Source organism: Balaenoptera physalus, assembly GCF_965194825.1.
Source record: "Balaenoptera physalus genome assembly, chromosome: 1".
NCBI classification, from domain to species: Eukaryota; Metazoa; Chordata; class Mammalia; order Artiodactyla; family Balaenopteridae; genus Balaenoptera; species Balaenoptera physalus.
The window spans coordinates 175,863,054-175,878,590 of record NC_138882.1 but is presented as its reverse complement, the minus strand read 5'-3'; the positions used below and the strand labels follow the sequence as shown (position 1 = coordinate 175,878,590).

General features: G+C 42.4%; 1 long non-coding RNA gene across 2 annotated transcripts in view; it reads right to left on the bottom strand.

Annotated features, from left to right (window-relative positions):
• The window catches only part of LOC309642239, a 28,239-nt gene that overhangs the window by 8,044 nt on the left and 4,658 nt on the right, over nt 1-15,537 (bottom strand). The window contains exon 3 of one of the 2 annotated variants that reach the window (XR_014253071.1): nt 7,160-15,047. The exons of the other annotated variant lie outside the window; for it this stretch is intronic. This is a non-coding gene — a long non-coding RNA (uncharacterized lncRNA). Of the gene's footprint in view, nt 1-7,159; nt 15,048-15,537 lie in introns of those variants that run through there. 2 annotated transcript variants of the gene reach the window in all.

Here is a 15,537-nt window from a genome sequence, read left to right as displayed (position 1 = left end):
GTTTTGTTTGTTTGTTTTTTATTTAATTTAGCTTATATTTTTACAATATTTGAAAAATATCTTATATTCCATGACTATAATGTCCTGTCCTGCCTGACTCTTTGCCTTATACCCTTCACAGGTATAGTTCTTAACAATCTCCTTAGCCCAGTTTTCTTTCCTCTCTTTGATGATAACATGATTTCTGTCTCTCAGACATAGAGAACCATGCCTAGAAATTTGGAGAGTACTCATAAGTACAAAATCCTAGAATGTCATGCCATTTCTCCTAGCTTTGCGTATAAGGCAAGTAGAATGTGAGTTAACCTGCATGATTTGAGAGGTGACAGTAGAAGCACGGCTGCAAGGGGGCCAGAGAAAAGCATGGCAATTGTGGCTAAAACTCCAATAACAAGAATAGAATTAGACTACAGTGGTTCCCAACTCCGGCCATACATTAGAATTTTAACCTAGGGAGACTGAAAAAAAACCAGACTGGTAACTTCTGCTTCTGGCCATTAGGGAGTGACAGGGCCTAGATTTCTCTTCCTGCCTTATACAGCTAAAACGTCAGCCATTGGACAACTGGCAGTGCAGGACAGTGATCCCTGGGAGAAGGAAATCGAGTGAGGAGCACTGTGATTGCCCCAGCTTGCTTCCTGTAGAGAATCTTCAGGCTGCCATACAGGGGAGGAGCATCTAAACCAAGTCCAGCAATCTCGCTGAGTTGAGGAGACAGCATTCAGAGTTCAGGGAGGCCAGGTCAACTAGAATTCATGGGAGAGAGAGAGCTGAACAAAGAGAGAACTACAGACATTTGCGGAGAGCTTTTTCAAGACATTGGCTGAGCACTGATGAGTATATGCTTGTGAGGAAACTACCTGAGAGCAGGAAAGACTGTCTGAAAGGATCAGGCAGAACAACCCTCCCAGCTCACACAGGATCAAGGATAATTGCTGTTCCCACCAGCCAGAATGGAGAGATCTCCTAATACATCACAGAAGTACATCCATCAGGAGTGAGGCCAAATTAGTCCTAGGCTAAAGGGTGGTATTCTGGATCTGTCTAACAAAGCTTAAAAGTAAGTCTTGAAAGAATACATTTTTTTCCCTAAGAAACTTCATGTGCCAGGACAAAGCTCAAAATTACTTAAAGGAGTACAAAAAATTCCAGTCCTCAATAATGTAAAATTCACAATGTCTGCCGTACAATTTAAAAGTATTAGGCATGCAAAGAAAGCAGGAAGATACAACCCACGTTGAAGAGAACAACCAGTGGAAACAGACCTCAGAAATAACACAGATAAAGTAGTATACAAAGATGTTAAATACACTTCGTATGTATATTTGAAGGCAGAGGGAAGCATGAGCATGGTAAGGAGAGAAGGAATGGAATATATATATTCCAAAATGAAATTTGAGAAATGAAAAATATAATTACTGAGGTGAAAAATACACAGAAATTAGACACTATAGAAGATTAGCAACCTTGAAGGCAATTCAATATAAGCTATACAAAATGAAACAGAGAGAAAAGAAGACTGAAAGAAAAAAAAAATGAGCACAGGGCTTCCCTGGTGGCGCAGTGGTTGAGAATCTGCCTGCCAATGCAGGGGACACGGGTTCGAGCCCCAGTCTGGGAAGATCCCACATGCCGTGGAGCAACTAGGCCTGTGAGCCACAATTACTGAGCCTGCGCGTCTGGAGCCTGTGCTCCGCAACAAGAGAGACCGCAATAATGAGAGGCCCACGCACCGCGATGAGGAGTGGCCCCCGCTTGCCGCAACTAGAGAAAGCCCTCGCACAGAAACGAAGACCCAACACAGCCATAAATTAATTAATTAATTAATTTTTTAAAAAATGAGCACAGCATTAGTGAGCTGTGAGACATCAAGTGGCCCATGTATAACTGGGGTCCCGGAAGAAGAGACGAGAGTTGGAGAAAATATTTGAAGTAATAACGGTCAAAATTTTTTCCTAAATTTGATGAAAATTAGAAACTCAGAGATCCAGGAAGCTCAATACGCCCAAGAACAAGAAAACTATACCAAGATATATCAATTACTTAAAATCGATGGTAAAAGAAAATCTTAAATGGAGCCAGAGGAAAAACATACCTTACATACAGAAGACAAAAACAATTTGATGACAGATTTGTTGGAAATAATGCAGACCAGAAGACAGTGGGATGACATCTTCTAAATACTTAGAGAAAAAAAAATCTAGAATTTTACACCCAGAAAAAAAATACCTTTCAAAAAATGAAGGTTAAAAAAAAGACTTTTTTCCAAAGTACAGAAGCTGGAAGAACTCATCACCAGTAGACCAACACTATAAGAAATATTAAAAGAAGGCTTTCAGGGACTTCCCTGGTGGCACAGTGGTTAAGACTCCGCGCTCCCAATGCAGGGGACCCAGGTTCAATCCCTGGTCAGGGAACTAGATCCCACATGCCACAGCTAAGGAGCCCGCATGCTGCAACTAAGAAGCCTGTGAGCTGCAACTAAGGAGCCCATGTGCCGCAACTAAGGAGCCGGCGAGCTGCAACTAAGGAGCCTGCCTTCTGCAACTAAGACTCGGTGCAACCAAATAAAAATGAATACATATTAAAAAATAAAAAAATTAAATAAAAGAAGGCTTTCAGGGAGAAGGAAATGATAGCAGATGGATCTGGGCCTATACAAAGGAATGAAGAGCAACAGAAATGGTAAATATGTGTGAAAATATAAAACACTTTTCTTTAAAAATCTCTTTAAAAGAGGAAAAATAATAACAATGTATTGTGGGATTTATAATATATTTAGAATTAAATGTAGGACAACAATGACACAAAGGCCAGGAGAGGGATAAAGGAAGTATACTGTCATTATGTTCTTAAACTATACGTGAAGTGGTATAATATTATTTGAAATAGACTGTAATAGGTTAAAGGTATATACTATAAACCTTAAAACAATTACCAAAAGCAAAACAAAACAAAAAACCAAAGAGATATAGCTAATAAGCCAATAAAGGAGGTAAAATGGAATCATCAAAACTACTCACTGCAAAAGAAGGCAGAAAAAGAGGTAAAGGGAACAAAGAACAGATGAGACAAATAGCAACATGGTAGATTTAACAATGTGATTTACACTGAAGGCTTTGGAACACATCACATCAGTTCCAACCTCCAGAGGAACTGGAGACTGAAGGAATTGAACTGAACCTCTGGGAGGGGCTGGAGACTAAAGGTCAGCCATTCAGGCACTGTGTGACAGAGCCCCATTCAAACTCTGGGGCCCAAAGGCTCAGATGAGCTTCTCTGGTTGGCAGTACTCTGAGTATTGTCACATTTTAACACCGGGAGAGTAACGTGTTGAGGATGATAGAAGCTTCGCTTTTGGAACCTTCCCAGACTATGCCCTTGTGTATCTCTGCCTTTGCTTACAGTTCTAGTGGGTCTGGTTCTCATGTGTATCCTTTTGCTATAATAAAACTGCAGTCAAAGTATAACACTTTTCTGAGTTCTGCGTGTCCTTCCAGCAAATTATTGAACCTAGGGGTGGTTCTGGGAACTCCTGAATTTGTAGTTAGCACCTGGGAAGTGAGGGTGACCCTGGGAATCTCAGAAGTTGCTTTTGGTGAGGTCAGTCCTATGGGGAGTATGCCCTCAGTCTGTGCAGTATGCCCAAACTCCCTTATAACTATTCAGCAATAAAAAGGAACAAATGCATCTTTAATGATATTGTAAAAGCAGCCAGGCCCCTCCCCCAAAAGTACATACTGTATGGCTACATTTCACGTTAGTAAAATCTAGAACAAATATAATAGAAAGCAGCTCAGTGGTTGCCTGGGGATGAAGTGGGGTAGGTGGTAGGAGCATGGACCACAGAGGTGCATAAGGAGGAAACTTTGGGGGATAATGGGTATGTTCATGGGTTTCATATATATATCAGAATTTGCCAAACTATATACTTAAATGTATATACTTAAATGTATTTTATTTTGCATCAATAAAGTCGTTTAAATTTTTAAAAAACTGATGCCTAGGGTCCATCTCATATTAATTAAGTGAGAATTTCAGTAGGTAGAGCCCTCACACTAATATTTTTTAAATATTAGTGAGCCTAATGTGAAAATAGGATTAAATGTTACAACTGAAAGAGCATTGGTCAGACTTTGGGATAGGTAGATAAGGTCAAAGCATAGTCTTTCAGATTCACTTACCTTCTACCAACCAGCAGCACAGGCCCCATTTCAGCACCCCACCCTTGTCTTCACCCTCAGGTTCCTTCTACCTCATGTTAGAACTTAACTATGTTTCTGAGAAACAGAAGAGATAAATCATTATCAGGTATTTTGCTCTAGGGGAGGGCTTCTTAAGCAGGACTCCAACAGAGGACTCCAGGATTGTCAGCGGACTCCCTAGAATTGTAAGCAAAATCTTATGTATACATGCATTTTTCCATGGAGATGTTCCATAAATTTTAGCAGATTCTTAAAGAGGTCCAAAAGACTAAGAACCACTATTCTAGTCACATAAGGAGAACTCTGGGTGCAGGGTAAATGGGGTGGATATTAAAAGGAAAAGAATGAACACCAAAGGGTTTGGAAAACTGAGTCAGAGACTAGCCAAATGCAGCCTGGAGTCGCCTGGTTGTCTCCTAAGAGGCAGCCATTCTTATGTAGGTCTGTGTGTCAGAATACAACTACTTGTATCTGCAGGGGCTCTGGTCCTTTTCCAGCTGGCTCACAAACTAACCAGCCTGCTCCAGAGGCTTGACTTAGGCCCTGCCCTTTCCATTTTAGCAGACAGGATTCCTGAAGCTGATGAGAGATCTGGTGGGCCCTCAGCCCCTCCGCTCTAATCATATCAATACCAGTGGCTGGAGGAGGACACTTGGTACTTCCAGTCCTTCCCAAAGGAATGTCTGTACGTGTGGGCTACAGTGGGCTGTGGAGAAGAATTATTCTTTAAGGTTGCTCGCCTCCCTGTCTTTCAACACTTTGAGCCATTTCATTGCCCTTGAGACTTGAAAAGCAAAGCACCTGGGGACTTCCCTGGTGGCGCAGTGGGTAAGACTCTGAGCTCCCAATGCAGGGGGGCCGGGTTCAATCCCTGGCCAGGGAACTAGATCCCACATGCATGCCGCAACTAAGAGTCTGCATGCCACAACTAAGGAGCCCACCTACCACAACTAAGACCTGGCTCAACCAGATAAATAAATATTCAAAAAAAAAAAAAAAAAAAGCAAAGCACTTGTCTCCCTACTGGGACAAGTGAAGCTATAGGCCTCCAGGACAGAAAGCTCTATTGCCCCCTTGAAATGGCAAAAGGAAAATTGCCTCTTGAGAAAATTAGCCCTACTGTGTGCTGGGCACTTTGTTAGATACTTTAAAAAACTATTTTATTTACAGAAATCCTCTCTCAGTTTACAGATGAGATGTAGGAAACTAATAGTGACACACTATATAAGAAACAATAGTAATAACCCCTAAAAATGTATCAAGCAGTTACAATGTGCCAGGCACTGCTTTAAGTGCTTCACATGCATTGACTCATATGATCCCCGCAACCCTGCAACATAAGTACTATTCTTTACCATTTTACAGGTAAAGAAACAGAGACACAAAGAGGGTAGATCACCTGCCCAAGGTCCACAGTTCAGGACCTGATGCCTATCAACTAACTGATGAATACAGTTAGTTCAGACCCAGTCTATCTTGACCTGAGAGCCCATGATCTAAATCACTACTCTGCACTGTACAAACAGAGGAAGCCCAGAATTGAGTAGAAATCATGGAGATGCTGAGATGGACCACTGCTGGGAATGTATGTCAGGAAAAAAATGTTGGATGAATATAATGAGATCAAATTATGAAGGGTCTTTGAAGACGGGAAGAAGAATATGAACTTGTGATCAAAGCTAAAAAACTAATGCCTTTCTGTTCCACCTCAATGCACTGTAACATGCAGGGGTTCTTAATGTAGAATCCATGCATGGATCTTGGAGAATCTTGACCCCCCTGAAATTTTAGTGTATTTGTATCAATGTACACATTTCTGGGGAGAGAGTCTAGAGCTTTCATTGGATTCTTAAAGAGGTCCATGTCTTCCAAAGGTTCTTAGCAAAAGTTCTTAACCTTTAGAGGGTGAATACCAATGGTTATACCAAGTCCCTGTTCAGCCCTAGAGTTGGTGTAACCTTGGGTAAAACTCAGTGCCTATGTTTCTTCATCTGTAAAATAGGGATAATAATATCTACCTCTCTAGGTTAGCTGTGCAAATTAAATGATTTATTATCATTATAAATCATAATATATACAAGTCATACTATATGAAACTCATAACATTAAATGTATAAAAAACTCTAAAATGTCATAAAACAAATAAATGTGAGTTATAATGAAACATTTCATTTTAACATTTTTTCCCAACAATGCAGTGAATTGGGTACCTGAGTAACCCTCCTGATAAAAAAAATTAAAATATTGCAGAGAGAGGCTTTTTAAAAATTATTTTTTACGATGTTGCTGAGCTGCTGTGAAAGTAAGAATATGCAAAGCCCCCAAATGAAGTGAAACCAGGAACTGTGGAGAGGGGAAAGTAAATGCCCAAATTGTCCTTATCCCTCACAGGATGCCTGTCAAGGCCTGGAGACCGTAATGTCCTCCTTTCGTGTCTGCAAAGGATATATGGGAGACAGGAGATAAATCCCAGGGCCCCTCCCAGATAGAACTCTAATAGGATATCCCAAAGGATTATAAGTACAATGCAAGAGCCAATGTCAAATAAACCCTCACACTCAGAAAGGAGGAGATATGAAAATTTCCTATATCAACTCTGGCCCAGGGAAGAGGGGAAAATAAAATTCTCCTTTAAGAATTCGTAATTGGGGCTTCCCTGGTGGCGCAGTGGTTGAGAATCTGCCTGCTAATGCAGGGGACACGGGTTCGAGCCCTGGTCTGGGAGGATCCCACATGCCGCGGAGCAACTAGACCCGTGAGCCACAACTACTGAGCCTGTGCGTCTGGAGCCTGTGCTCCGCAACAAGAGAGGCCGCGATAGTGAGAGGCCCGCGCACCGTGATGAAGAGTGGCCCCCGCTCGCCGCAACTAGAGAAAGCCCTCGCACAGAAACGAAGACCCAACACAGCCAAAAATAAATAAATAAATATTAAAAAAAAAAAAAAAAAAAGAATTCGTAATTGGACTTCCCTGGTGGCACAGTACTTAAGAATCTGCCTGCCAATGCAGGGACACGGGTTCGAGCCCTGGTCTGGGAAGATCCCACATACCACGGAGCAACTAAGCCCATGTGCCACAACTACTGAAGCCAGCGCGCCTAGAGCCCATGCTCCGCAACAAGTGAAACCACCGCCAATGAGAAGCCTGCACACCAAAACGAAGACCCAGTGCAGCCAAAGATAAATTAATTAATTAATTAAAAAAAAAAAGAATTCATAATTTAGGGCTTCCCTGGTGGCGCAGTGGTTAAGAATCTGCCTGCCAATGCAGAGGACATGGGTTCGAGCCCTGGTCTGGGAAGATCCCACATGCCGCGGAGCAACTAAGCCTGTGAGACACAACTACTGAGCCTGCGCACCACAACTACTGAGCCTGCGCGTGTAGAGCCTGTGCTCCGCAACAAGAGAGGCCACGACAATGAGAAGCCCGAGCACCGCGATGAAGAGCAGCCCCCGCTCGCCGCAACTAGAGAAAGCCTGCGCACAGAAACAAAGACCCAACACAGCCAAAAATAAATTAATTAATTAATTAATTTTTTAAAAAATTCATAATTTACAAGTCAGTTCCCTCATAAAATCTGAAGTCAAATCACATTACTTATATAATCCTAAAATCCTCAAACAGAGAATTTAAAGTGGTGTGGGCTGATGGTACCAGCACATTATTGAGAGCAATAAATGCACATTGTCTCTGAAGGAACTCAATTTCAACACAGTCCTCAATTCTCACAAATTTCTAGGCAATATGAGCAGCTCACGGTAAAAACAAAAAAAAAGTCACCAAACACACAAGGTAACAAGGCACCATAAGGGAGAACAAGTAGAACTGAGAGATGGTGAAACAGACCTTCAAAGATATTGGAATTACCAGACACACAATATAAAATAAATTTGTTTAATGTATTTAAAGAAATAAAAGAGAAACTTGATACTATGTGGGAACTATTACATTTGGAAAAAGAACCAAATACAATTTCTGAAAATGCAAAAATATGTTAATTGAAATAGAAAACTCAGTAGATATTAGGTTAGAATTGCTGAGGTAACCATTACAAGAGCCTACAACCTCCAAACAAACAGAAGTGAGGAGTGGGGAGATCAATCCAAAAAAAAATGTTTTTAAAAAAAAGAGAGAGGGAAAGTACAACAAATATAATACACATTACAAGATGAGATAAATAAATAAAAATATATCAATCTCAGTGGATGAGCTAAATTCTCCAATTCAAAAATAAAGGATGTCAGACCAAATAAAACAGAATCCAGCAATGTTCTGTTTACAAAAGACAGATCTAAAACATAAGAACACAGAATGACAAAGTTTGGACAAAGATATACTAGGCAAAAAATAAACAAATAAAAATAAAGAGGACAAAATAACTATAGTAAGGCAAAAAGCATCACTAGAGATAAAGAGGGTCACTACACGATGATAAAGTTCAATTCACCACAGAGAGAAGGTACATTTCTATGGTGGTATGCACTAATACCTTAGCCTCAAAATATTACAGAGAGAAATGGACAAATCCACCAACCCACAGTGGAATATTTTAACACAAATTGTTAAATTTGTAACGGTAATTGATAGGTCAAGTAAACAAAAATTCAGTAAGGACATGGGAGATTTAAACTGTACAGTTAATAAGCTCTATATGTTCCAGTCATCTATTTGTCTATCCCTACTTCACTGTCTTAATTACTGTAGAATTAAATAAATCAACCCTTAACCTCATCCTTGTCACACAGCGAGTGCTCACTAGATGTTAGTGCAGCAGCAGCAGTAACTTACTATGTGACTTTTGTCGAGCCACTCAACCTGTGAGCCTCAGTTACCGCTTCTAAAAGTGGCCATAATAATAAATTATTTTTCCAAGTTGCTTTGCAAACCAGAAGAGTATGTTTGTGAAGATATTTCATAAACTATGGGGAAAAACATAAATGAAGGATCATTGCTTTTAGCAGTTAACTGGTATTACAAAGCACCAAGTGTCAAGGTAAATAACCGTCAGAGTGGTCACCTGGTGGAGCGCAGCACTAAGGGTGTCCAGGGAGGGCACATTATGCCAGCCATGGTGTGGAGACCCTTGGGCTACTGGAGCTGGGAAGAGAGCCCGCAGGTGAAGGCAGATCAGGAAAGCTAGAGGGGTGAAGGCTGCCCTCTGGTGGATGAGCCTGGAAGACCTTGCTCAAACACAGACTTGCACTTTCTGGGTGTCCTTAGGTAAAGCACTCCCTAGTCGGCACCTCTACATCCCCTCAGTTCCACAGACTTGCTTCCTATATACGATGTATGGTAGGGTGGGGTAATTTGGAAGCAAAATTTTCATTGTGGCCTGTGCCTTACAGTGCCAAGAGCTCACCTCATCTCAGAGCCTTGCTAGGGGCAGTCTCTAAAGGGTAAGTGATTGACCGTAGATCCCACAGTACATCAGTAAAGAAGACAGCCTGGGCTCCCACCTCCTGATGACCAATCTCTTTTAGACCAGAGGATGGCAAGGGCAGCCTCTCTGACTATGGTTGGAACCTCAGGAAGCCAAAGGGGAGCAGATGACTCAGGATCTAGGGTCTTTATGGCACAAAGATTTATTCTCAGTTCTCACCTGAAGGCATTGAAACATTATCAAGGCTCTGGAACTAGTGGGTGCTTAATATTTGTTTTTAGAACAAACGTTGAAGGGAGGAAGTGGGAAAGGGTGTCCAAATTTCTAATAAAGTAGAAAGAGATGTTTGGGAGGAGCTGCTCAGAAGCCCCCTTCAGATGGCCTGGGGATCTCTGAAAGGAAGCTGGAGAGAGGCTGAACTGTTCCTGGGGGCTGGAACAAGAGTATGTCCCAAGGGTGATACACTGCTGGTGTCATGGCTGGGTTCTCTGAAAACAGGCACTGAGACAGAATTTGGGGTGCAAGGTGTTTATTGTGGAAAAACACCTATGAAGAAAAGGAGCAGGAATGAGGCTTAGGCAGAGAAAGAAGTTAAATTACAATGCAGGTTTGCAGATGACATGATATTAGACATTGAGAATCCTAAAGACTCTACCAGAAAACTACTAGAGCTAAACAATGAATTTGGTAAAGTAGTACAAAATTAATGCACAGAAATCTCTTGCATTCCTATACACTAATGAAAAATCTGAAAGAGAAATTAAGGAAACACTCCCATTTACCATTGCAACAAAAAGAATAAAATACCTAGGAATAAACCTACCTAAGGAGACAAAAGACCTGTATGCAGAAAACTATAAGACACTGATGAAAGAAATTAAAGATGATACAAACAGATGGAGAGATATACCATGTTCTTGGATTGGAAGAATCAACATTGTGAAAATAACTATACTACCAAAGCAATCTACAGATTCAATGCAATCCCTATCAAACTACCACTGGCATTTTTCACAGAAGTAGAACAAAAAATTTTACCATTTGTATGGAAACACAAAAGACCCCGAATAGCCAAAGCAATCTTGAGAAAGGAAAATGGAGCTGGAGGAATCAGGCTCCCTGACTTCAGACAATACTACAAAGCTACAGTAATCAAGACAGTATGGTACTGGCACAAAAACAGAAATATAGATCAATGGAACAGGATAGAAAGCCCAGAGATAAACCTACGCACATATGGTCACCTTATTTTTGATAAAGGAGGCAAGAATATACAATGGAGAAAAGACAGCCTCTTCAATAAGTGGTGCTGGGAAAACTGGACAGCTACATGTAAAAGAATGAAATTAGAACACTCCCTAACACCACGCACAAAAATAAACTCCAAATGGATTAAAGACCTAAATGTAAGGCCAGGCACTATAAAACTCTTAGAGGAAAACATAGGCAGAACACTCTATGACATAAATCACAGCAAGATCCTTTTTGACCCACCTCCTAGAGAAATGGAAATAAAAACAAAAATAAACAAATGGGACCTAATGAAACTTAAAAGCTTTTGCACAGCAAAGGAAACCATAAACAAGACGAAAAGACAACCCTCAGAATGGGAGAAAGTATTTGCAAATGAAGCAACTGACAAAGGATTAATCTCCAAAATTTACAAGCAGCTCATGCAGCTCAATATCAAAAGAACAAACAACCCAATCCAAAAATGGGCAGCAGACCTAAATAGACATTTCTCTGAAGAAGATATACAGATTGCCAACAAACACATAAAAGAATGCTCAGCATCGCTAATCATTAGAGAAATGCAAATCAAAATTACAATGAGGTATCACCTCACACGAGTCAGAATGGTCATCATCAAAAAATCTACAAACAATAAATGCTGGAGAGGGTATGGAGAAGAGGGAACCCTCTTGCACTGCTGGTGGGAATGTAAATTGATACAGCCACTATGGAGAACAGTATGGAGGTTCCTTAACAAACTAAAAATAGAACTACCATATGACCCAGCAATCCCACTACTGGGCATATACCCTGAGAAAACCATAATTCAAAAAGAGTCATGTACCACAATGTTCATTGCAGCTCTATTTACGATAGCCAGGTCATGGAAGCAACCTAAGTGTCCATCCACAGATGAATGGATAAAGAAGATGTGGCACATATATACAATGGAATATTACTCAGCCATAAAAAGAAACGAAATTGAGTTATTTGTAGTGAGGTGGATGGACCTAGAGTCTGTCATACAGAGTGAAGTAAGTCAGAAAGAGAAAAACAAATACCGTATGCTAACACATATATATGGAATCTAAAAAAAAAAAAATGGTTATGGAGAACCTAGGGGCAGGACAGGAATAAAGACACAGATGTAGAGAATGGACTTGCGGACACAGGGAGGGGGAAGGGTAAGCTGGGACGAAGTGAGAGAGTGGCATGGACATGTATACACTACCAAATATAAAATAGATAGCTAGTGGGAAGCAGCCGCATAGCACAGGCAGATCAGCTCAGTGCTTTGTGACCACCTAGAGGGGTGGGATAGGGAGGGTGGGAGGGAGACGCAAGAGGGAGGGGATATGGGGATATATGTATACCTATAGCTGATCCACTTCGTTATAAAGCAGAAACTAACACATCATTGTAAAGCAATTATACTCCAATAAAGATGTTAAAAATAGAAAAGAAATTTACAATGCAGGCCTGGCAAAACTTTGCTCGGTCAACTTGGCACGGAGCCCCTGCATCAGGCTGAAAGGGCCAGACCTCTATACCCCACCTCCTCCCATCGCTAGATACATGCTGCCCTGGGAAGGGTGCAACCTTGGGTGAGGGGCTCAGCTGCAAGTCGTGGGCTGACTGCACTCACCACAGGTGGGCACCAAGTCCTTCCTTGAAAGTTGGTGTCTACCACAAACCACCTGGAACACTCAAATCCACTTCCCCATACACATTCAAGGAGCAGCTCCTTCAGGAGTCCACTGGCCCTTTTCCCGAGGGAACTTGGGAAGGAATGTTACTGGGACGAACCACAGCCGCCACCACTGCAGCTGGTCTGGTCATCTCCCTCCTCCTCTACCCATTCCACATTCAGCTATCCCCCTCAGCCATCACTCAGTGGCTCACTTGGTGGCATGATCCAGACCCTCATCCTCAGGGTGCCTGAGCCCCTGGTCATCATGCCTTTCTCAAGTCAGGGTTACCTTACCTGGCCATTTACAGTTACACCTGGGCTGGGGAGTACCAAGAAGCAGCCAAGTAGAACACCTGGGATCCACACATATTCCTCGGTGTCCCCATGGTGTAACAGCAGCCTGTTTATAATCAGGTTAAACACTCCTGCCATGACAGTGACGCCACTTCTTGACTGCTGGTCCCTGGATACAAGGAGCTCAAAGCACCCAGGAGGCAGACTTGGCTTATAATTCAATGTAAATTTCTGGGCAAAAGTGTGCCCTCTTTGCCGCAGAGTGGCCGGGCAAGGAAGTATGAGGTCTCTAAGGGCTTATTAGAGTAAAGGTAAATGGGGTCACTCCTGCTTCGCCCCTTGGTTACTGTATTCCTACATTCTTCCTTATGGGGACATAGCACCATAAAGTTCTTTGATTCAACCAATAGCAAGTACTGCCCATCAGTGTCCCATTTGGGCCAGAACTTTATACTCTCACCTCCTTCAATCACTAGATGTGGGCCGCCTCAAGGAGGATGTGACCTTGGGGAAAGGGACTCTTAGCAGCTGAGGCAGAGGTGACAGCCACAGGCAGTCAGCTAACTGCACTGCCCACAGAGGGGGGCAGCGAGCCCTTCCCTGAGGGTGCCTTATGAGTGAAGGACCCAGATTAACCTCGCGCCCCTCCTTCCCCCTCCCCCCCAACCCACACACCGTTTTCCTTAAACTTGCTGTCCTCATGGTCCCAAGAGGATAACATGGTTCTAAGAAGCACATCTAGAGAAGGAAAGGGGCTATTTCCTCCAGTGTCCCCTTGAGAGCAAGGAACCCTTTCCTAGGACACTGCAGCAGACTTCCCCTCTTGTTTCTCTGGCCAGAAAGGGAAACTGCCTGGTTTTGGAAGGCCTTCTGGGGCCCCAAATTTTTATCACTCTGGTCCCAAGACCCACCCTCTCAAGAGACTCCCTCTGGGCCCATCCACAGTCCCTCCAGGGTCTCTTCAAAATTCATTCATGAATACAATGGAATATTACTCAGCCATAAAAAGGAACGAAACTGGGTCATTTGCAGAGACATGGATGGATCTAAAGACTGTCATACAGAGTGAAGTAAGTCAGAAAGAGAAAAACAAATATCATATATTAACGCATATATGTGGAACCTAGAAAAATGGTACAGATGAACCGGTTTTCAGGGCAGAAATTGAGACACAGATGCAGAGAACAAACGTATGGACACCAAGGGGGAAAAGTGGTGGGGGTGGTGGTGTGCTGAATTGGGCGATTGGGATTGACATGTATACACTGATGTGTATAAAATTGATGACTAATAAGGACCTGCTGTATAAGAAAATAAATAAAATAAAATTCAAAAAAAAAATTCATTCATGAAACAAATGTATTGAGCACCTGCTGGGCACCAGGCACTGTTCCAGGCACTTGGGATATATCAGTGAACCAAACAGAGATCCTTGCCTTCATTGAACTTACATTCTAGTTGGGGGCGGGGAGATATTTATGAGCACAAACAAGTAACTTAGTATGTTACAGTGTGATAAGTTGAAACAAATAAAGAAGAAGCAAAGAAAAAGTAGAACAGAGTAAAAAGGATTGGGAATGCTGCAGAAAGGGGCTGGCTGACTTAATAAACAAGGTCAGGGTAGGTCTCACTGGGTGAGATATTAACAAAGTCCTAAGGAAGTAAAAGAGGTATCAAAGCCGAGAACTAGAGGAAGGGCATTCCAGGTGGAGGGTCAAAGGCCTTAAGGTGGACATAGTCGGCATGTTCAAGGAACAGGCCAGGAGGCGAAAAGTACCTGGGGTAAAGAGGGTGAGAGGGAGGATAGTAGGAGATCAGGTCAGAGAGCTAGCAGGGCCGGGTCATGTAAAGCCTTGCAAGCCAGTGAAGACTTTAGCTTTCCCTCAAGCAAAACGGGGAGCCTTTTCTGGGATTTGAGCAGAGAAGTGACATGATTGACTTATATATATATATATATATTTTTTTTTTAAATAATTGAGTGGCCAACCTTGATTTTTTTTTTTAATATTTATTTTATTTTATTTATTTTTGGCTGTGTTGGGTCTTCGTTTCTGTGCGAGGGCTTTCTCTAGTTGCAGCAAGCGGGGGCCACTCTTCATCACGGTGCGCGGGCCTCTCACTATCGTGGCCTCTCTTATTGCGGAGCACAGGCTCCAGACGCGCAGGCTCAGTAGTTGTGGCTCACAGGCCTAGTTGCTCCGCGGCATGTGGGATCTTCCCAGACCAGGGCTCAAACCCATGTCCCCTGCATTGGCAGGCAGATTCTCAACCACTGCGCCACCAGGGAAGCCCTGACTTATATTTTTAAAGGATTGATCGAGCTGTTATGCTGAGAGTAGACTATTAGGGATGAGGTTAGAAGAAGGGAGACTTAGAGACTATTGCAGTAATCCAGGGAAGAGATAGTGATGGCTTGGACCAGGGTGGTAGGAGTGGAGGAGGATAGAAGTGATTAAATCTGGATGTCTTCTGAAGAGGGAGCCAACAGATGCTGCTGATGGATGAAACGTGGAATGTGAGAGAGAGAGATGTGTCCAAGATTACTCCAATTGGAAGGATGCTGAGATAGAGAGGGATCAGCTGAGATGAGGAAGGCAGGAGTGGGAGAGATTTGGGGGAACAGGAGATAGATCAGTAGTTGAGCTTTGGACACGTTGATACTTGGGTTCCCAGCGATTAGCATCAATTCAAAGCTAATGTCTAGTATTTCCTAAAAGGTCTGAATTTCCCCTTCC